Raw genomic sequence first — 23,462 nt, 5'->3', positions numbered from 1 at the left:
AAAAACAAAGTTAGCTGACTTTTTAAAATTTACCCTTTGCTGAACCATGTAAAGCTCTGTTCACTTGAATCGGGCGTTAATGTAAAATATTGCTGGTGTTGTTGCCGTTGAAATTTTCAACGGACACTCAATCCTAAAGACCACTATCAAGCCCACCTCGAGCTTAGAGTGGCAGAATTTAACAACATGTTTTGCTAATATTTGACATTCATTTTGACGTAATCCGTCTGTCAACATGATCAAATCATTGACACATGCATATGCAGTCGTATTCAGAAGTCTGAAGACCCTCGGTCAGATGGCATGTTCTGTTCTGTTCTTTTTTTTCCTAAGTGAAAGTAAACTCATGCTCTACAGAGAGCAAATGTAAATATGACACTTTTCAGCATATTTTAGTGCACAATTTCTATTTGTTTGTGTAGCATATTGGAAAATAATAAAGTATAAAATTTGCCATAACTTTTGCACAGGTCACATTTTGTGTTTTTTTCTTCCCCTAGTATGTAAAATTCAACAAATAAACAGTAATTGTTTATTAAAATGTGCAGAAATGTGGTCTCTGTAGAAGAGGTGTACTTCTTTTCACTTCACAGAAAATCAACAAAGGATGTAATCTGACCAGGAGTGCCCAAAGTTTGTAATGTACGACATAATGAATACTAATATGTTTTTTTATTATCTGGAAAAGATCCAAGGCTTTTAAAAATGTTTGAAATTATGAACAAAAACTTTTTATGGATGCAAAATTTGGCCTCAATTTATCTACATTTGTTTAGTTAAGACACTACTAACATAGAATTTTTACTGCTATTTTTATTATTTAGAATTGCTATTTTCCCAGCTGGGACGGTCCTGAATAAGGACGATTCCATGACCAACTGTAACTGCTGTGCATGTTTGGCACACATTCTGTTTTACACCTAACACCTATCAAAACAGCAGACTGCACCAGTTTTTAATCTTCATGAAAATAGCAACACCTCGCCTTGTGCTACCTCATTTGCACTGACCTTCCATTTCTTCCCACCATCTCTCCCACCCTTGCTCGCTTAACATTGTGCAAGGCATGAAATTACCAAAGCGCACTTTGTGCCGTTATGAAAATACCAATATGTCGAAGGCCTGCGCTTAAGGCATAGTGAGTGTTTGCATATCCATGAAACTATGGCCTCGAGTCCACCATTCAGACTTCAAACAACACAGAAACTTCTGGTTATTCTGCCTCCCCTGTATATGCAGCCCTAAATGGAGCTGGCCATAGTTAAAAAAGGTTCAGCTGGTAATATTTCATATTTCACTTTTTCACTGAAAACTCATTAGACCCTGGTGCTGGATTCTATGCCCTGCCAATGCTTATCGACATGTCATAGTAACTTCTGAACCTCTGCGAAGCTTATGCAACACTCTTTTTGTGCTGTTCTTTGGGCAATAGTGGATGGGCATGTTAAGCTGAAAAAATGCTACAGCTATTACACCTACATACAGAATTACTGGTACATGTTATTCAGTTGGATATTGTGGAACATTGGAGAAAATTTTATAAAATGCATGAGGACTGCTGAGCAGTTTCCACATCCTCAAAGTATGCATACAGGTCCATAAGTAATTTATGTTGTGCATGCAGAGTACAGAAGATTTTGATAACATTCAAAATTTACCTAGTATAGCTGCACACAGGACTGGGCAACATGACAGAATTTTATCATAATACATCATAATATGCTTTTCAATTCATATTGTGGATATCGCCAGCATTGAACACTGTCCAAATGCATGTTTCATTACAAAACAAAGCAAGCATATTTAGCTCTGTTTAATTTTACTTAGTGCAGCGCAGTATGTGAGATAATGTCAAAAACTATGTACAAAGTGGCACTATTGAGGGCTCTTTGTTCTAACTGATCAATCCTCAAAAAAATGAAACATATTTATGGGAAAAAAATCTATACTGAAAATGTATTTCCGCCACCCAAAGTTGCACACATATTGCATAAATTGTACGTATAATGTATAATTATGTATAAAATGCAGATGAACACAATTTTCTAATTATTTTCTAACAAAACATGCTACACAGAGACCATCACAAACAAACAACGCATGTTTGAGGCCTGATCTAGCTCACAAAACACCAGTAACACTCAATAAGAAAAAATCGTCAACAAATCTTTTTAGCAATTGCATAAAATATAACAGCATCTATTTTTGAGCTAAATCCTATTTTCCCTAAATCCTTTTATTAGATTACACTGGTCAGAAAAAAAATGAATGAACAAAGTAAAATAACCCTTATGTCAAGCTGCAGTGTTGCTAAGAGCCATCAGATTATGATGTGCAATCAATTTCGGCGAACTGACAGATGGTGCGAGCAAATTTACACGCATAATCTTCAGGCTTGGAGACTGGCGGGCCGGCGAGCATATAGCCTCCGATATTAAAACATCAGCTATACTGGCAGACATATTAAGCCATATTAAGGAGGTAAGGGCCATAATCCCCTTGAATCAGCAGAATTTGGCCCTCTGCTAAGCTGAAGAGTGTGTGTGTGTGTGTGTGTGTGTGTGGGTAATCAAGCTGTGTGTGGGGATGGGGGGGTGGGTGGTGGGTTGGATCGGTGCACAAATGAGGACTGTGGATGCAGTTGAATCACGGTTAACAGCAAGATTTTTCAGCAGTTTTTTCAGGAGTTTAAAGTAGATCCCCCGACCAAAACCCATTCAATATCCATCCTATCCTCCACCTCCTGTGGTGCGCTCTTATTTATTTATTCATTTATTTATTTATTTAATTGGCTATTTGCTTATTTATTTATTATTTATTTATTTGCTCATGTATGGATTTATTTATTTTTCTATTCATTCATTTATTAACTCATTCTCCTATGATCTGATAAAAAAAGTGTTTTAAAATCTGGAACTCAATTTGTTTCTCTGAGCAATTTTAAATCTGTAATTCTGATTTTGTAAGACGTTTCTCTAGAATGGAGCAGTTGGTCTGTTTTACAAACAGGATTCTGATTATTTTGTTTATTTTTTTTATTTAAATGATACATTTTAAAGCAACTTAGTTCATGTTTTCACACTGTTCGCAAAATGTTTGCAGATTCCTTCTCATCCAACATTTCCTCTGAAATCAAAGGTGCTAATAGGGATTTTGTCCCCCTTTGCTGTAGTAACAGCCTCTATTCTTCTGGAAAGGCTTCACACTAGACGTTGGAACATTGCTGAGGATTTGATTGCATTCAGCCACAAGAGCATTAGTAAGGTCAGGTTATTGGATGTTGGACGCTCAGTTCTAGACTCACTCCAACTCATCCCAAAGGTATCAGATGGAGCCTCATCACTCGAGAACACGCAGTTCCACTACACAGCCCAAAGCTGGGGGGTTTGTACCCCTCTAGCCATCGCTTGGCGTTGGGCATGATGACCTCAGGCCCATGTGTGGCTGCTCCAGAGCATCCCATTCTATTGGCAGTGCTTTGTTATGGAGATTATACAAGCATGTGCAATTGAATGTCTGTGTCAGCAACGGGTGCATCTTAAAGTGGCTGAATCCACTAATTAAAAATGGTGTCCAGATACTTTTGGACATACAGTGTGTGTTTGTAATAGCTGTTTATATGTCACAAGTTGTACTATGTAAAAACCTAGCTAATATACATTACTGCTGTTTAAGAAACTGGTATGTTAAAGATGTCAATTCTAAGCCAAAAACTATGATTCCCACTTAATTCAGAAGGATGCAGGTCTACTCTGATGAGGAAATATGGTGCAGGAATAATATATGTGGCCCCATGAAACAAGTAATCCATGCATATTAATGCTCGACAATAATTTGAATGTTCAATTGCAAATGACAGTTTGTGGTTAAATATTTGATTATTGTATTAATAGGGTGCTTTTGCTGCTGCTTGGTGAATGATTGGCAAGCTGAATTGCAGCTTGTCTAATGACCAAATACTTTTATCCTTTATTCATACCCTGCAGAATTAACGTAGGTGGCTTTTTTTTCCCCTTGCAAATAAGCACAATCACACTCCAGCAGCTGCCAGCTGAAGTGATTTTCGCTTGAATGTTTTCTGACACCGCCACATGTTAAGTTCTGACACACGATGCCAACAATGAGCGGAAAAATAATGAAAATCAATGCTGGCTCTGTTAAGGCTAATTTTTAACGATGAACCATTTAGCAAACATAATATAGTACATAAGCGAGCTCTCAAACTATGCCGGGGTCCGTCGAGGGCTGCGGCGTCTGCAGGTGCCGGATCCGGCCCCTCATAACACTACCTGATTTGACTAATTAGGTTCTCTTCTTTGGTGAGGAGGAGAGCTCGTTAGTGGAATTAGAAGGTGTTGTGAGGAACTGGAACAACGACAAGACACTGTGGTCCTTAGTGGACTGAGCTAAGGAGAATATATTCAGCTTAAGTGAACATGTGGTGTAAGAACAGGCTGGACCACTGCTCTATGATCTCTGACCCTCATTTGTTTTACAATGGAGTATTTAAGCACTACGAGTAAGCAGTTAGATAACTCTTCCCACTTACCTTTACTGTAGCTTAGCAGGTACTGTAGTCTTCATGTCTCTATTTCTTCACGGTGCCATTCTCAGTTTCCATTTTTCTCACTCCCTGCATAAAAACATATAAGAAAAACATGAGCACACCCACACACATTGAGAAAACAGAGTGCACTTAATCGTTTTTGAAGAAAGGGGGCAAATTCATTTTCAGGACGTATATCTAATCACAGTATTGGGAGGGGAGGTAATTTGCTAATGGACTGAGAAGAAATAGTGGGATTTCCTCTCTCTCTCTCTCGGAAATACTGTAAAACATAGATTAGCCGCTCAGGCCGAGGCAGGAGCGGCCAAAGTAGGCTTTAACAGACTCATTATAATGTCCTTTGCTCTCAAAATGAGGAACCAGGAGAGAGAAAGAAAAAGGGCGGGCACTTCTCTGTTCAACCAACAAACTCAATAACCCACAAGACCATTTAATTACCATCTCCACCCCGCTTACGATACTCCTGTCGATCCCCTGACACAGCTCCATGTCTCCTTAAACTCTTTTAATTACTCCTTAACTAAGCCCTAATCACACGAACTTTGTCCTGACAGAGCGCGTACAAAAACTCCGCCCTAACTCGCCACCATCGCCGAATACAGATCAGCCTTGGCTAGGTCTAAGTTATTAGTGCAGACATGACGCGCACACGCTGTCTCTTTCTCAATACACGCACACACACAGGGTACTATCACCCCTGTGCTCAAGCTAAGCGCTAATGGGCGATCACGTTAGCTTTAAAAGCAAGGCCAGCTTCGGCTAGTGGGGAAGTGCTTCTCTCAAAGTCGCCATGGAGACTGAGGGGGCAAGGAGCTTTAGCGAAGCAGTGAGAGATCACACAGGCCTGGAGTCAGTCCGACTCGCGCACACCCACATCACTAACAACCTGCCCGAGAACTCAGTTCACCTTGCAGAGGTAAAAAGCAATACACCATTATTTCATGCTCTCTGCTGGCGGTAGTAGCATTCAGCTGCGGTCCGCTTTGGAGAGAATGCAGCCAAACGAATGACTGAAAAACAGCATCAAAAGATTGTTGTAGGTGCCTATAACTCAATAAATGGCACAGTGCTCTCTTTATGTACCGTATACCTTATATAGATATCAAAATGAACTCCTGAATATATTAGAGCCTGAACAAGTATGAAGATTTTGTGGCAAATATTGATACCGATACCGAGGAGCTACAGATTCTGATAATATTGGCTAATATTGTTGTAAGCACTACACTTGTTCATCTGGTGGACTGAAATTCTTCTTAAGGTATAGGTTTTGTCATTACCTTTATACTAGTATTCCAAATAAACGCAGATAACGCAATGTATGTACAATGCAAAATGCGCTAATTCCCTCGCCTTGCAGTGTTGCAGTCTGTTGCATCATACAGTAAGTCAGTCCAGCTGTTAAAGTTGAACACTTGTCAAAGTTGAAGTGGAAAAAGAGAGTGGAGGGAAAAGCCAGTCTCTTGGGGTTAACCATTAGCCATTAACTTAGCAAAGAGATTAGCCAGCTTTCCATACACACCAGCTACTGTGCTCCTCACTCAGCTACCTGCTTCATGTTAGCCTACGGCCTTGAAGAGGCCTTGCGGCTTCTTAGCTAATACTGATAGCGTGAATGGTTTGTAATATTTACGAATTCCAGCATTGACTGACGGTCATACTTAAAAAGGTTGCACATAAAACACATATGTGAGACAAATGACTTGAAAAAATCTGACATAAAACAATATTTAGCACGATTTTTGCTGAGTTCTGTGAAGCTGCTGTGTGCTTACATGCTCTCGCTTTCATCTCATTTCTGTTTTTACTATTTTCCCAATAAAAATGTTAGATTTACTTCAGCTGTTAAATATCATTGTTATTAACAATGGAGGGACATCACAGAATAATATGCCATTGTTAATCTGCAAAAATATGTTTACTTAATCATCCTAAATGGTTTTATTTTAAAAATATATGCATAAATACACAATGCTGTGATACATACATAAACATTCAGTAATCTTAAATATACCATGATTTACATTTTTGGCCATATTGCCCACTACTAGGCCAATATCACATAAAATGGGCTAAAACTAAACATTTTCAATAGTTAAGCCCTTAAATTGCCAGACATATTACATCCAGTTTACTCAAGCTTATTATTCAGTAATTATAAGGAAAACAATGCAATCTAGCTGAGATATTCTTAAAGCCCCAGGGAACTTAAAACCATCTTTTCTTTCTAATTAAGTTACACTTACTCTTGTGTGCACACAATACACATGTACAAAGCATGCCTTATGAATAATGTTCCAGTGTCCAATAAATGTCCAATGCATACTGTCAAAATTCTCCCCTTCAACTTTAACTGGACAGTCCTAATCTTAGGTAATGCTTATTTAAGCATTCAAGCTACCTCATCTATCTGTCTGTCTGTCTGACTGCCTACTGTCTGTCTGTCTGTTTGTTCGTCTGTTCGTATACTCGGCTATGCCAGAATTTCATGTGTATACATTCTCTAGATGTACATGTACACAGTGAATAAGAACTTCACTTTCTTTAAGACATTTGCATATAAAAACTGGATGTTTTTAGTTGTGTCTTTTTTTTACATAACGTGAACACGGCAGCTGCTCTTTACAGTTTGTGAAAATTTCATGATAAATGAACTAATAGAAATGCTCCACAATTACTTGGAATGAAATCTTGTTACATTAACTGAGACTGAGAGACATCAATCAAGCATCCTGTTATATAGTGAGACCATGCCCAGAGTGTTCTCGAGTGAATCCAAGAAGCCGTGTTGTATTATATTTCAATCTTTTTTTCCCAAGATGTTTAATACAACACTCAGTTTTAATATAATACAAACATATTTAATATTTTACGCTGTGTTGCCTAAGTTATGGGAGTAAGGCATTGTGAAATCATCCTCCTTAATATATCAAACATCTTTATGATGTGACAAGATGTACTGAATGATGCTGAATAAATAAATAATGCTAGGGATGCTTCTAAGGCTTGCATTATTGGTGTGGTTCACTCTAGAACACCGGATGAGAAAGAAGAATAAACTTTCTTCACATGTAATTACAAAAACTGCAGCACAGTCAGTGGTCAATGTAGGCGTTTGTGAGATAGTCTGCGTGAAATGAACAGCAAAGCCTTACAAACACGTGCCACAGATCGCACACGTTACAGTAACATCTATGCTACAGTGGCACAACATTGAAATACAGCAGGAACAAACTAATAATTTCACAAACCATGTCTGTGAAAGTGAAACTAACAAGAAGTACCAAGAGTTTTACCAAGACTAAAAGATGCATTTATTTATGCACACAACAGCACAGGACCAACTAATGAACTAACTCTACTCCTGAGCATGTGACCTGCCGAAGGGCCCAGAATACAGCACTTTCTTCTCCTCACAGTCAACATTCACGCTTGCGCATCCCTCTGTATCTATAATTATAGATACAGGCATCACTGTATAGATAGGAATGCTGTTTCAAAGGGCATTAACATCTTAACAGCATGATTTACCAAGCTAATGTGTATACAACACTGGCCTTGGCTTGTGATTAAACTCAGTATTAAAGATCCTTTCTAAGCAAAGTTTTAGCAAAATCTGTTCTCAACTGTCAGATTACCAAATTTAATTAAACTTAAACATGAGAAACACTCCAGGCCTTAAATCACATAAATATTGCACCACAGAGCATAGCTTCCCAGAATTTTTAGCAGTTTTGTTGATTTCTGTAAATTAACTTTTATTTTTCTTACTTTTCATTGGTTCTCTTTAGAAAAAGTTTTTTGAGTTACATTTTTTCATAGCAAAGATAAGGTTTGGACACATTATACATTCTTTCATCACTTAAACCGTGATGGGCGCTGGAGCCTATCCCAGTGCTCATTAGGCGCAAGGCAGGAAACACTCTGAACAGGTTCCAGTCCGTCGCAGGGCAGACACACGGATAGTCACACACACTTCAGTATCATTTAGTATGTGTTTGTTATTTTAATTTTTAATCATGACAGTGTTTTGTGTTCACATTTACTGCTTCAGTCTGTTGTGCTCTAATAGACATGAGCAAGTGGTCAGTGTCAGCTTAGCAGTCACTATAAAGGCTGGCATAAACACTTCATCTAGGTACTTAGACAATATTGATAGATACAGAGGAGATCAGCCAAAAAAATTCATATATATATATATATATATATATATATATATATATATATGTGTGTGTGTGTTTTTTTGGCTGATCTCCTCCAAGGCTGGGTTTTGGGTCACTGTCCTGCTGGAAGATTGAACCACCACCCAGCCTTGGCCTCCATGATGCTATGAATGAAAAACAGCTGCACAACATCATACATCCACCACCATGCTTCACAGTGGGAATTAGGTTCTTACATTATCTGACTCTTTATATGCCAAATTCAAACCCCCTTTCTGTTTAAACAGAAACCTCTATTTTTACCTTTTGTGATATGTAGCAAACTTAATGTGCTTATATTTGTGTCTTGACGACAGCAGCAGATTTCATCTCAAGCTTTACAAATAGTTTATTGGCATGGAGATGGCATCTAAATGTAAGTTTGAAGTTGATGGTGCAGCCATTTTCCAATATCCTCGATAGTCGCTATTCAAGAACAGATCCAGTTACTTGCAACTTAATAAATGACCTTGACATGGGTGTCACAGGAAAAGTCATGGGTGACCACTTAAGAGCTCCTAAATTTTCAGGTATTCAGGAAGGTAAAATATAAATGGGATAGCATGTGAATTAGATTTTATTAGTATGAATTTATGGATGTATCAATAATCATGCTTTTGTGTAAAAGCTTTTGTTTTTTGAATATTTTTTCCTCACCTGCTGCAAACAAAGACCTGTCATGTGTTCAGCTGTAATATGTTCCTCAGCAAACAGAATATATTAAGAGAAAATAAACAAGGTAAACATGAGTCTGTACCGGACTAATAAAATGTTCTGTCTTGTTTTACATTAGCCTAACACCTCCCTCATACCTGCATTCACACGTGAACACATGACTCCTTTAATTAAAAGACATCAGTTGGCAACCCTTGACAAGGCACAACAAAGTTTTTCAAAATGCTGCACATTAGAGGAGGTTTGATATCAGCTTTGCTTTTCATTATTTATTCATGCTTATGAAAAGGGCTTTGATAAAACGACTAGGAAAAGGCCTCAGTAGGTTTCTATGGATTCGAGTTGAAAATCAGATCAATGGGGTAGATCTGGCTTTCAGTGATGTGAAGACACACAGCTCATTCTGTGCTTTTATGAAGTTCTGACATGTTTTGGCTAAATGCGGAGCTTCACTTCTGATCAGTGTCGTGCTTTGTTTTCTCTCGGTGTGCGGGATTTTATTTTAGAGGGTGAAGCCTATCTGAGGAGCTCCTCATATCTGTGAGGGAAGCCGTGAGGCAGGTGTGTACATATGTGCAAGAGAAAGGAGTTCGATGCTTTACTATAGCATTTAACTTCTTAGCAAATAAAGATGACAAAACATCAAGCTGAAATGATTCCATGCCTGGATTAAAAGAACACAACTCTCGCTAGTGCTACTAATAAGACTAATAACGAATGCACAACTACTCGCCGCACCTGACGTGTGGTCTTTTTGTGACTCTTTATAATAAACAGGAAACAGGGAAGACATATTTAATATGAGTTAATATAATTAATATGAGTGTGAGTTAATATGAAAACAGATAGTCGCAAAAATGCACTGTATATATTTGGTTAACATTGGTGGTGTGTTCTGTTATGTTATTGCATAACTTCATGGAAGCACTAAAAGGTTCTCTTCAAATGTAATCAAGCTAACTTGCCTCGACTACCATTCATTTATCAGTAACCTGAGGATGTTTATGTGCTTGTTACTCATGCTTCACCTTATGCCTGTTATGCTAATGCTAATACCAGCATTTGGCATTTTTTGCCATTTTTGCTATTTAAATTATAGATGGTAAAATCCATTGGGTTGTGCACCAATAATGAGTCTGATTCAATCCTGTAACAAACCTATCCTGAAAGAGCACTCTGTCATTCTGTGTGATGTGATGTTAGCTGTGCAGTTCTTCCTGTGGGCCATTGGAGAGATTCAGTAGTTTGAAAATAAAGTTTTTAAATCAGAAATATCAGATCTGTGTAATTCAGCCAATACTCAATAAATCTATATATCTGTATTGGAAAAGAAAAAATGCCACTGTGCCATCTCTAATTCAAATATGTGAATTTTATATAAGTACTGTTCAGATACCCAAATGAAAAAATCTTGTCTGTGTTTATAAATGAAAAATTAGCACAATAAAGGTTTAACATTTGTTAATCATGTGCAGCTATCGTAAGAGATGATCCATAACTTTTTAAATACAGGCAAATACTAGGCAAAAATTTGAACACATTTACCTGTGCATTTTTCACAATGGTAGAGACACTTAAAAACTTTATATCTGCTTAAATTCAGATGAATTCATATCTGTTTCTAGACTCTCCATTTTTTAATTTTTATTTTTCTACATCACATGAACGCAGCAGCTGCCCTTCGCACCATGAGAACATTTCATGATGAATGGACCAATATAAATGTTCTGAAATGACCTGGAACAGTTGGAAAAGTTACTATTTTGGAGATAGATGGTTTTGTTTGGATAGCACTGATATGTTTATTGTCTTCAACCCTGTTGGAAAAGCTTTTGTGTGAAACTGCATGTGCAAAGCTGCATTAAGGCAAAGTGGAACTAATTTCTAAAACAGCACATTTTACTGCATAATTAAAGTTCTGATGTCTTCATTATAATTCAAAATGTAGAGAACAGTAAAAATAAGGAAAGCTCTTCTGTGAGTAGGATGGTCCAAACTGGTACCAGACTGGTAGTAGATTTCCATACATATCTCCACTGTTGGAATGTCAATTAAACATCCATCCTTGTGTACTGATAGTCTCTGGCGTTTTATGTTACACGTTCAGTAAAGAAATAATTTAAAAATGACAACATAATACAGGATTTACTTCCATCTTTCAACTATTTCCAAAGTTAGGATAGCCACACCCTCACATGTAAAAAATGTATTTCATGGCTCTTAAGAAAAGACAGATTTGACCCAAAACATGCTCATGCAGTCAGAAGTCTTCTTCCAAACCGTTCTGTTTCCTGTTAGTTTGTGGACCAAATCTAAAGCCAAAAAGTCACCGAATTCAAAACGAGGGCAAATCCTGCAGGCATGCATTTGTAAACGAGGCTGTGCCTGGTTAAAGATGCTCTTTGGCTGACACCCATGCACAATAGAGCGCAGATGAGGAGGGATCTAATCTCTTAATCGGAGCAGTAACCGAAGGACTGGCGGCTAGGATTGTCTGCATGCAGACGATAGGATCCACAGCAGCCAGCCAGCAGCGTGTGTGTGTGTGTGTGTGTGTGTATTAGTAGAGCAGCGTGGAGCAGCAGAGATGTGCTTTAATGTCAGCTCCTGAGGTGCTTCTTCAGAAACCGGCTGCCGAGAAGGATAAACGTACTTGGCCTAAACACCATCTATTCCCCCAGCCTAGAGCACATGCACTCCTCCCCCTTCAGCACTCCCTTCACTCCCCTCTTCCACTCCTGCTTTCTCTTTCTACTTCTAAGGTCTATTCCCTCCTCCCTCTCTCTCTCTTTCTCTCCTCTCTCACTCTGTCTCCCTCTCCCTCCCTCTTTCTTCTCTCTTTCTCACCCTCGGTGACTAACTCCTCATTATCTCTTTCTTCCTTTATCCTTCCTATATACACTTCAGTCTCTCTCTTTCTCTCTCTCTCTGTCTCTCTCTCCATCTTCTCTTTTTCTTTTCTTTCTCTCTGTTCTGTCCCTCTGTTTTCTCTTCCTCTCTCTCTTTTCTCTCTCTTCCTCTCACCTTGTTTTCTCTCTTTTCTCTGTCTCATAGTCTCTTTTTTCTCTCACTCTCCCTTTGTCTTTCTTTCTATTGTCTCTCCTCTATTCCTGTTTTCTCTCTTTCGCTCTTCCTCTCACCCTGGTTTCTCTCTTCATCCCTCCCTCTGCATCTTCTCTATTTTCTTCTTTCTCTCTGTTCTCTCCCTCTCTCTGTTCTTTCTTCCTCTCTCTCTGTCTTTTTTCTCTCGCTCTCCCTTTACCTTTCTTTATATTATCTCTCCTCTCTTCCTCTCACCCTGTTCTCTCTCTTTCTCTCTTCCTCTTTGTTTTCTCTCCCTTCCTCCCACCTTCTGTTGTCTTGCGCTTCTTTCATCTCACTCTCTCTTTGTCTTTTTTCCTAGTGTCTCTCCCTCTCTATCAAGCCCCTTATGCTCTTTCTTTCCCTTTATGCATCCTATATACTTTTAATCTGTCACTCTGTTATTGTGCACATATCTCTCTCTCTTTATATCTCTGTCTGCCTCTCTCTCTCTCTCTCTCTGTCTGTCTCTTTGCCTCTGCATCGAATCCCTCACGCTCCTTGTCTTCCTTCATGCTTCCTATACACCTTTAGTTTAGTCTGTCACTCTGTTATTGTGCGCATCTCTCTCTCTCTCTCTCTCTCTCTCTCTCTCTCTCCCTCTCTCCCTCTCTGTCTGTCTCTAAGCCCTCTGTCTCCTGGATTGTAGAGGAGTCGCTCATGGCAACAGGCTCCAGAATGTGTTTATCCTTGTGAATAGACATTACTGTATCTCCCTCTCTGCTTGGTTTACACTTCCAGTCAGTCCGCTTTCTGACAGCTGTGTGGATTCAAATCAAACAGCCTCGCCTTGTACATCCAGCAACTCAGTGTGCAAAGATAAATATGTACAAATCAATACAAATGGGAATAGCACAACAAATTTGGAGTCCTACAAGACACTGCAAAGTTTCTGTTTTATTTTGGAGGGCATGTTAAAGCCCAAAGGAAAGGAAAAGCACAGTGTTTTGACAAGGGTGAAGGTTGGTTTCTGTGGAGTCGAATGATAGAGTCTGAGAACTGACAAAGCATCCTGAAATTAAAATCAAAGCCCCACGCTGCCATAACAGGTCACTGCTTTAACAAGTTAAGACATTTAGATGCTGTGGTACTATAAAATCCCAACCATCTTCAAGAATTCAGGGAAAACTTTCTCTCATCAACCCATTTAATGACATACGTTCTCTATGATCTCTCAATTCAGGCACAACTTTAGTTTTACATACATCGTGAGTAGATCTTTCAGAGCCACTGATGGATATGAGGTTTCAGCAGCTGTGCTTCTGTGTCTTACCTCCATTGTCTACTAACAACTAAAGGTGATACACCGAATGAGCCTTTATATTTTCCATAAAAAGCATTAAGACTGCGAGTACCACTGAAATCTTCCAACAAAGGCTTTACCACCCTTTGTCTTACCCTCACAAAAAAAAAACACAATCTCAAGTGTACACCAAAAGCCAGCTTTGAAAAGTACAGTATATCAATCAACTTTTATTCCCTCACAAAGTCTTGCTTCAATACCTTTTTGCAATGTCACCTTGGGTAGAGTGTTGGCAGACAGGGTGCCGAGAAATTCATTTAATACTGTTAATACGCGTTCACTGCTCTAAGACAGGGGAAGGCGTAAAAGGGGAGGAAATGGCCGCAAAATTTAGTTTTGCAAGATATTAATTGTGAATATCAGCGCATTCGGGGCAAAAGCCAAGAGATTCAAAACTTTCCTGACTTCAAACGCAGCATGATTTTCATAAAGCACTTCCTTACACATAGGCCAGCAGAAGAGTCAGGATGAAAAAGCATTATTTACTAGGAGAAAGGGATGCGAGTGCAGGAAAAAGAAAACAAATTCCCTTTTGCGCCTCTCTGAAGCCGGCGCTGCCTCTCTCGTCAGGCTGGGGAGTGAGGGCAGGGGAGAGGAAGAGAAAGACGAACGGAGCTACATGACAGTAGCAAAGAACAGAGAGAATATTCTGGAGAGTCTGCGTGCCCCGGGAACAAGAGAGGAGAAAAGATACTTTACCCGTGCTGCGTCTTATTTTATATATTGCATCAGATCCAATTTACATAAGGAGATTGGTCTGAAGAGAGCGGCTCGCGGAACAAGAGAGGGAGCGAAGATTAGCGTGAGGAACCCTGCTGCAGTGTGGATACAAGTCATTGTGCTGTCCACTTTCTATTGTGGACTTGGAGAGGAGAGCGTGTTGGCACATACAATGGGTGTCTGGAGGTCTGGGTGTCTTTTTCTTTTAAGCGAAGTGTCTTTAGCTTTGGTGGTGGTTATATTTCAATCTATCACATCTGTGGAGGTCTCAAATGGAGCACATCTTTCTCCTGATTTATATATGTCATGAACTCCTATGTGACAGAATGGTTTTGTCAGTCATACCTCACTCAGGTTTCGAGGCCATTTTGGTCATTCAAGTTCTATTCGAGCTAGTTTAGGGCCATTAATGTCATTTGTAAGGGATTTGACTGGCTAATTCGTTTGAGTACATGTGTATTTTCCCCAAATGGCCCTCATCAAAACATCACAGCCTGGACATTCACATCGATATTAGGATTAAAATGAACACAAACAACAAAAACTAATGCCAGATGGAACAGCATTAGCTAGTAAAGTGGACTCATTCGCCCTACTAAATGTACCCAACTAAACAGAAATTGCACTGCCCTGTGAGGAGTTTAAGATATTTTATTTTCCTTTTTCATCTAATCAGACTAATCTGATCATTGAAAATGTTGTATTCCTGTTATGAACTTCAATATTAAAGGAACTGTGATGAGTTAAGCTGCATTATAGCGTATAGCCTTGTCTCCAGTGACTAAGAAAAAGAGATGCCATTGCCTATTACCAAGTTATGTAATCACATAAACATGAGCTTGATTCAAACAAGACTACAACTACTAAACAAGCTCCAGATTCGACCAATTATAGAAGGTAAATGGCTCTGGAATTAGTATTTAGCAAGCTCAAAAAACTACATATGTTACAGATTCATACTGGATTAAATGACAGATTTTGTTGCTAACCTCTCAAATTACAGCACCTCCCCAAGGAAAACTAATCAAGCTCAAGTAGGGCTTAAGATGCAGTTCAATTCAGTTCATATTCATTCATTCAACTCTATGCAATTGATGAATCATATTCAACTGCTGAGTTAATCATCTGTAAATTCATCTACACAACTGGCTGTGTTGAAACAGTATTGACCCCAACCCTAACAGCATTCAATATCCCCAGCAAAGAGTGGTAAAAGATTACGATAAATGATCTGTACGAAGCACACACTCCTATTCCACTCAGAGTCTATTAGTCCCTTCTCCCTCATTGATCTGAGTGCAAAATGCGGCTTTCCACAGTGTCAATAATCTGTTTTTAGCTACTTTAAAAACAGCATGTAGAGTAATTGCCATCCACCATGAAGAAACCTGCGTTTAGTCCATACATTAGTTTTAAAAGTTCTGCCATCCAGACAATGAGTCAGTCACTGCTTAAATCTACTGTCATGGCAGGGATCCAGATATTTAATTCCCCAAAGTAAAACATTCTGTCTCATCTTCTGCAGCTTGCTAATTAGCTTTACCCCAGTGGCAGGGTGGAAACTTCAGTGTTCGGCTTTCTTTCAGAAGAGTCTAACCCCTAGGAAAATTTAAATATCTTTATCAGACTTCTTTGGAAACAGTGGTAGAACTGGAAAACGGCACATAAACACAAACACAGTGTCAAATTAACACCAGCCACCTGCCGAATGCTGCTAATTATTTATGTTTACGTGGTAGATTTGCTTCATTTACAGACACTGTGGTGGGTTACCTTAAATAAACTACATAGAATCAGCTTAGGCTAATGCTAACATTGTTGAAAGCAAAGACAGAGCATTGCAAGTGAAATGAAATACCATTTAGACAAAAAAGCAGCATAGTATTAACATTATATAATGAGTATAGTCATAATGTCATTCAGCAAACTCGCTAAGGAAATATGCCTGTTAAAGTCTGAGAAAGTGATAAAGCCAACAGAAATGGAACTTATCTACTACACTTTTAAAAAAGATGGTTCTTTAATGATTTTTTAGTAAAGAAAATGGTTCTATAAACAACCATGAACACTCAAAGAACGCTTTGCATGTTTAAAAGGTTCTGTGCATTGTAAAAGCGTTCCTCAGATCGATGGAGATTGTGCTGTATATGGTTCTATACAGAACCTTTTTTAAAAGGGTTCTAAATAGCACCCAAAAGGGTTCTAGGTTATGATGTCAAGGTTGACATTACATTGAACCATCTACTTTCATTATGCAAAGAACCAAATAATCATGAAAAAGGGTTCTTTGAGTGTTCATAGTTCTATATAAAACCTTTTTCCTTACTAAAGAACCCTTAAAGAACCATCTTTTTAAGAGTGTAGGCTAATCTAAACCAATATCTAGCTTAATCTGCCTTTATGCGTTCATTCATGACAGCAGTGGATACAGCCTTATGTTGCATAGGAGGGGAAAAAGGTTTGGTTTCCTGTTCAGGAACTGCTATACGAGTAAGAGTCCAGTGTAAGTGAAACTGTAAAAAAAACAAACAAACAAGGGAAATTAACATACATGTACTTTGTACTATGTACTACTATTCTACTATACTTTCTCCCTATTATCTACAGTAGTAGCAATAGTAGTACCAGTATTAACAGTTCCAGCATCAGTATCTGGTTTAAAAAAAAAATAAATTAGGGGTGCACCAATTATAACTTCTATGGCCTATATCTTTACAGGAAAATTGGCTGATGGTGGAATTTTTTGTCAATTTTTCTTAGCCTGGAGCTTATTATTTTTTTATCTTGAAGCTCACATTATGTGGGGTAAATGAACAACAGACATGAAAACTCATGAGGGTCCAGCGGCATCACTCCTAGGAGAAAAACTACTGTGTAATTATTTTGTTCATAGAGTTAACTATGCAAATAAAGGTCACATCCAAAAATGTTATTGTTTTCTTGGTATTTTTACTTATTGGTTGAAAATGTTGCTTAGGTCAGTGAATATTAAGACTGGCAGACATCTTCTTTTGAGGCATCACATTTATTATAAATATAGGCCACTTTGCCCATGTGAATTGTGATATATTGGCTCCCTAAGCATATGGTGCTTGGACCCCAGTGATCGCTATTTGCAATGCAATTTAAGACTGCTGCTAAACTCTCACTGCATTAGTCCACACAAAATCAACTAAATCAATTTCAGACAAACACAAACGTGGTGTCTGATTATCTTGGTTGCAAGACAATCAAGACATTTACATGTATTAATCCCTTTCACCAACTGTTAGAAAGATGCTGAAGAATGTGAAAACAAAACCAACTTTACCACTCAGAAAACTTTTCACATAAAAATTGAACACTAAAGCTGTGGGCTGGCTGAATAATGACCATGAATCGCTGCTATGCTGAGGAGGGATTCTCTCTGAGTTCTCTGATGGCAGCAGCCCCCCGCTAAAGTTTAAAAGTTAAAAACTATTAAAATCTACACGATTCACATGAATGACATTTATCATTCAAACACTGAATTTTGCTGGAAGGCGATGAGTTTCCACATTTCCAGTACCTTTTATTAGCCAAAGTGTCAATATTCTATTCTGTTAGTCAAAGTGGCAATAATTTGGGGCATTATTTTTCTCATACTGTACGTCTCTATTCACCCTCTGTTTGAAACACTCTCTTAGGGCTCCTGTGCCTTTAAGCCCCGCCTCCCAATGAGCCCAATGTGATCAGATTGATCAGCAACTCTGTTCTGATTGGCCTTCACTCCTGAGCAGCTGTAAACCCTGGTGTGGCTGTTTTTCCCAATAGCATCAGCTCTGCCATGTCTGAGCTAACTCCACACAAAATTTTGAGCACCCCTGGTCAAGTTACATGTTTTGGTGATTTTATTAAAAACAAGTTAAAGCATCCTTCACAGGAAACTTAAATATGGCATTTTTCTGCACATTTTAGTGCACAAATTCTTCTTATTTGCTAAGCTTAACATATTGGAAAACATAAAACATAAAATATAAAATGTGCTATAATATAAATAATATAAAAACATACTATATGTGCTACATTTCATGTTTTACTTTTATTTCAACATGTTAACTTCAGCAAATAAACAGTATTTGTTTATTGAAACAGTCTGTTCTTACTTCCACTTGGAATGTGTTAACTTGCTTCCACTTAGAAAATCAACTAAACACAATTTGTCCAGAGGCACCCAAACTTTTGCATTTTCCAAAACAAAACCTCGGAGGGCCACTGAGAATTTGTGCTCTGTTTAAGCTGATTGAGATACTATAAAGCAGTTCAGCCCACCAGCCAAACAGCAACTAACAAGCTGAAGCACAGCTCTATAGGAAGGGTAATAACATTGAATGTGAGGGAAAAAAAAAAGCAGGGACTTCCAAATAACTCCGTGCATCTATGCTCGGTACCATTCGCCTACTGACATTTTCCACATAATAGAATTTTCTGAACGCCACTTTTCCTGCCTCTACAATAGCCATTTGTGAAGTCATGAGACCTTGGGTGGGGTACAGAAAAATCTGCAAGCAACACTCAAATATTCTTGTGCAAATTCTTCTGACAATACTAAAGGCCAAGTCTATTCACCCAGACATTCTGAAGAAGACAAATGGCCACATTTTTATGGAAAGTAGTGTTTGGCACGCACAGCTCGCTACGGCTAGCTATCACTACAAAATGATGTGATTCTGGCCGCAAATAGGGTGGCGTGTTAGTTGTTGAATTATTTAAGTGACAGACAGTTTGACGTGGGATGGAATAATTGATATCAATCACAGCTGGTTACGCGGTGAAGGCCCAGACATGCTTTATTTTGTCACGGTGAATCGAGAGTGAGTAATCTGATTGCTAAAGTCAAACAGCTGTGACAATCAGTGCGACACAGTAAAACACACGGGCGAATCAGACCGTGGGGATATGACTGTCTATCGCATACAGCTAGTGGATAAGCCCTTGATCACAAGGGGCGTATTTGAAGCATGGTGTGCCACTCACAGACTGTCACCAGAAGACAATCCACTGTTTTTAGGAGAGGCGGGCTGCTGTTTTAGCTCCATTAGTATCAGAATGAGGCTTGCTGTTGTTTCCTCCTTCTGGGATCAAGGTAGAAATAGAAGAAGAAGAAAAAAAAACACTCTTCCATAATCACATCTGCATAATTGTGTTGTTTATCCCATCCGAGCTCGGAACATTTCTGACTTCTGCTTTTACTTTATTCTCATGCGCTGAAACACAATCTAAGCCAATTGCCTAAGATGAGAGCACCAGAGGTAGCGTACGAGGAAAGTGCTCAATTAGCCGAATCCATCTAATGCAGGACTGTATTTTTCATGTGGTTGACCACCCCTGAAAAAACAGAAGCCCTTCCTTATGATCCTCTTCTCCGATCCTCAAGTCTGTCCGCCAGTCTCATCTCAGGCTAGCTCCTGATGGGAAAGCAGCTCAACACGCAGCTCAACTGCTTTATCCCTCTAAGTCTGGAACTACTGTTATTGAGTCATTCGAGGATGGCTGACTAAGTCTAGGAGACTGTGGCGACATCCAAGAAGAAAAAAATAAATAAATAAAAAAGCAACTGCTCACGAGGCAATGCTCCTACCTGTTCGACTAATCAACTTCTCTTGCCGCGTGTGCACGCAACAGGGCTCCTGTCACACAGAGAACCCCCTTTTCAAAAGTGCTGCAGTAAATGTTTGGCATTTTCTCCCCACTTGTGACTCCAATCACGCACCTGAAGCTAAACCTGTGCTCTAAGCTTCTGCAGATCGAAATGCAGTCAACATGACGCCAGATTACCGCTACCTTGGCAAAAGATAATTCCTTTGTACCCAACCTTAAGGCCGGTGATCCACGCGGCCTGGATTAGGTAAACACATTCAGAGCCACTACTGGGGCCTGCGTTCAGCCATGCCTGCATGGTTCAGTCGCTAAAGGTTTCATTAGCATTGGAAGCATGAGAACGTGTTTGCGTCTCGGCCATATTCCTTGCAAATTAGTACTAATGAATAAATGTAATGAAAGACAGAAGCGAGGGGGTACTCTACACTATTAATCAGATGTCTGGGCTGTGACACCATGGTGGGGAGTCGAACTCTTATAAGAAAATTAAAGCACACTCTAAGATAAAACAGCCATTATCACAGTACACACTGCCAAGCTGAACCTTTTTTATAGAACAATTTACCCATTATACAACACACGGTTTGATTTTTTTTACAGCCAATTCTGATTCTGATTTCTTAAAAGCCAAATTGACTGATGGCTGACATTTATTAGCCTTTTTTTTAAAAGCAGAGCTCATGCTGTTTGGACTGAATGAACACATGAAACAAATCCAGTCCCGTCGCAATCTAAATAACATTTGCTCTTTAATGAATCAAACTGCCGTTTTAAATTCTAAAATCAAAAATTAGTTGCATATTGAAATAAGATAAAGGCAGAAAAAGTCAAATAAATTCCTACATTGAAATTCAGAGCGCTACAGTAAAACGTAACAGGCTATTTAGTCATTCAGAATGAGTCATTCAGAATTAACAACACAAAAGTATGGCATCCCTGGTCAAATTCCAGGTTCTATAGATTTTCTGAAAAGAAGTTAACATGTCCTCTATAAAGATCACACTTCTGCACATTTTAGTGCATAATTACTGTTTATTTGCTGAATTTAACATATTGGGGAAAAAATAAAACATAAAATGTGGCCTGTGCAAGTGTTGTGGCACATTTTATATTTTGTGTTATTTTTTCCCAAAAATTTTAAACAAGAAATTGTGCACTAAAACCACAATTAAGTGTGTTCTCTGTAGAGAATGTGTTGTTATTTTCACCCAAAAAAATCAACAACATATGGAATTGGACCGCACTGAGAGTGATCTACCACCTTTTAACAAGAGACGTGCACTTCATAAGGAAGCATTAGGAAAATAATGGAACTCTCAGTCAGTTCTGAGTGCTCGGGAAACAAATTGTGCATCCAACAATAAAGGAAGCCTTGCACAGTGTTAGCAACATGGTACTTTGAAAAGATGCAGTGGAGCCTTCAGTCTCCCAGCTTGGTAGCATGGCGTGAATGAGGGAGACATACCTAACGGGGGGAAACTGGACAAAACTAAATTGTGCAAGTTTTAAAGAAGGGTGATTTCTTGAGTCATTTGCTCTCCTGGTAAATAAAGGTTTGAAGGGGGAGTGGATGTGTGTAGCAGCAGCAATTAAACGCAGCACTTACCTGGCTCATTATCGCGATTAATTACATCACAATATGTCACAACATGCTTTTCTGAACACATCATGGACCTTGTCTGTACTTAAAAACATTTCCCAACTGCATTTCTGATTACAAAGAGAGCATACTTTATCCTGTTTAATTGGATTTAGTGTAGTGCAGTTTGTAAAATGTTGAATATAGATCATTGAATTCATAGTTTTTGACTGTATTTTTTAATTGTGGCCCTACTTTGTCAGTTCCAACTTATTAATGTCAGAAAAAATTAATACTGCGACGTATGTATTGTGAAATCTTCATGAAGTATCATATTACATTTTTGCCATATTGCCCACCTCTATTACATCAAAAAACTGCAATAGACATCAGCCAGTAATAAATATGCCAACTGCGATTGCCGATCACATGCAAACATCTGCCAGTTTCAGTTGAATAAAACATAAAATAGCATTTCCACCACAAATTCAACACAATAAGAGCAGATATTGCCAAGAATTTGAAAAGAACACTACAGTAAGCTCCAGATTTGTTAAGTGACATAGACAAAAGCATCTTTGCCATCAACAAGAAACACTATGATTGAAAGCAGAAATCATCCTTTAGAGCACAAAGAAACATCTCATGAACCACTTCATGTAACAGAAATAGTACCCAAGCATAAACCATGGGGGACATAAAGCATTGTGGCAGCCTTAAAGTTATGCTTGCAGGGTTTTGGAGAAAAAACAGGAGACTGACAATAGCTGAGATTGGATGGTCAAGACCGGCTGCCCATCTTAATGCACCCTTATTGATGGTATTGATTTCCCATTTGAGGACGCACTCCTATGCCCTAAGGAAAAATTGGCTGTTATGCTAGAATACAATGACGGCAAAGCTCAAGAACAGCGAAATCTCCCCAGGCTGAAGAGAGCTGCTTTCCATTGGAAATAAAAAAAGTGATTTCTTGCCTTGAATGATAACATAATAGTGAGAAGAAGGTTGTCATTCCCAGTTTCATTCTGAGAGCTGCGTACGGTGACGGATAAGTAGTTACCCAGTATAACCTCCTATCCGTCTGGAGCACGCAGGTACAGCCGAAACGAAGCTCTACAGCTCCATTACCCTCACCAGCCTGAGTTTCAGAGGGAGAGCAGTACACTTAGTGGACCTGATGTCTCTCTTGGAGATGGGGGGCTCTGCCACCTTTCTCCATTAGAATACTGTCTCAGTCCTGCTGACCTGATAAGCAAGCAGGTTTGGGTGCAATTTTTGCTTCTTTGAATACAGTTTTGTTTTCTTACCCACAACACGGAGGCAGGGGTGAAGGAAGGAAAAGAGAGAAAGAGAAATGGGTTTTCTCAAGCATTAAATCTACATTGTGAGATGTTTTTCACCATATTCCGAGACAGCTATTGTTTGTTTGGTGGACATTACTCACACAAGAAGACAGCAAAGGCAGAGAGAGAGAGCCTGAGAGAGAGCATGCTAGGAGTGGTATCTATCAGCCAGAGCAAGATGGAGAGAGATATTGATCTGACTATACTTTCAGGACTGGCAACAGGAGTTTGAGTCACAACAGAACCCACAAAAGATGGACAGCTATAATAAACATCCCCAGCCCCAGCCACATCATCCTAATACCGCTTTTCCCAAACTCTTTTCCTATCCTGTCCGGAGTGATATCGGGGAGCCATAAACGCCCTCACTCTT

The 23,462-nt window shown here is 39.0% G+C and overlaps 1 long non-coding RNA gene across 1 annotated transcript in view; it reads right to left on the bottom strand.

The window, feature by feature from the left end:
- LOC118808499 overlaps nt 1-23,462 on the bottom strand; it is a 107,349-nt gene that overhangs the window by 45,593 nt on the left and 38,294 nt on the right. Inside the window, exon 2 of the long non-coding RNA XR_005007281.1 lies at nt 4,550-4,633. This is a non-coding gene — a long non-coding RNA (uncharacterized LOC118808499). The remainder of the gene's footprint in view (nt 1-4,549; nt 4,634-23,462) is intronic.

This window comes from Colossoma macropomum, unplaced genomic scaffold (genome assembly GCF_904425465.1).
Source record: "Colossoma macropomum unplaced genomic scaffold, Colossoma_macropomum, whole genome shotgun sequence".
Classification (NCBI taxonomy): domain Eukaryota; kingdom Metazoa; phylum Chordata; class Actinopteri; order Characiformes; family Serrasalmidae; genus Colossoma; species Colossoma macropomum.
This window is presented reverse-complemented; position numbering and strand designations above follow the sequence as displayed.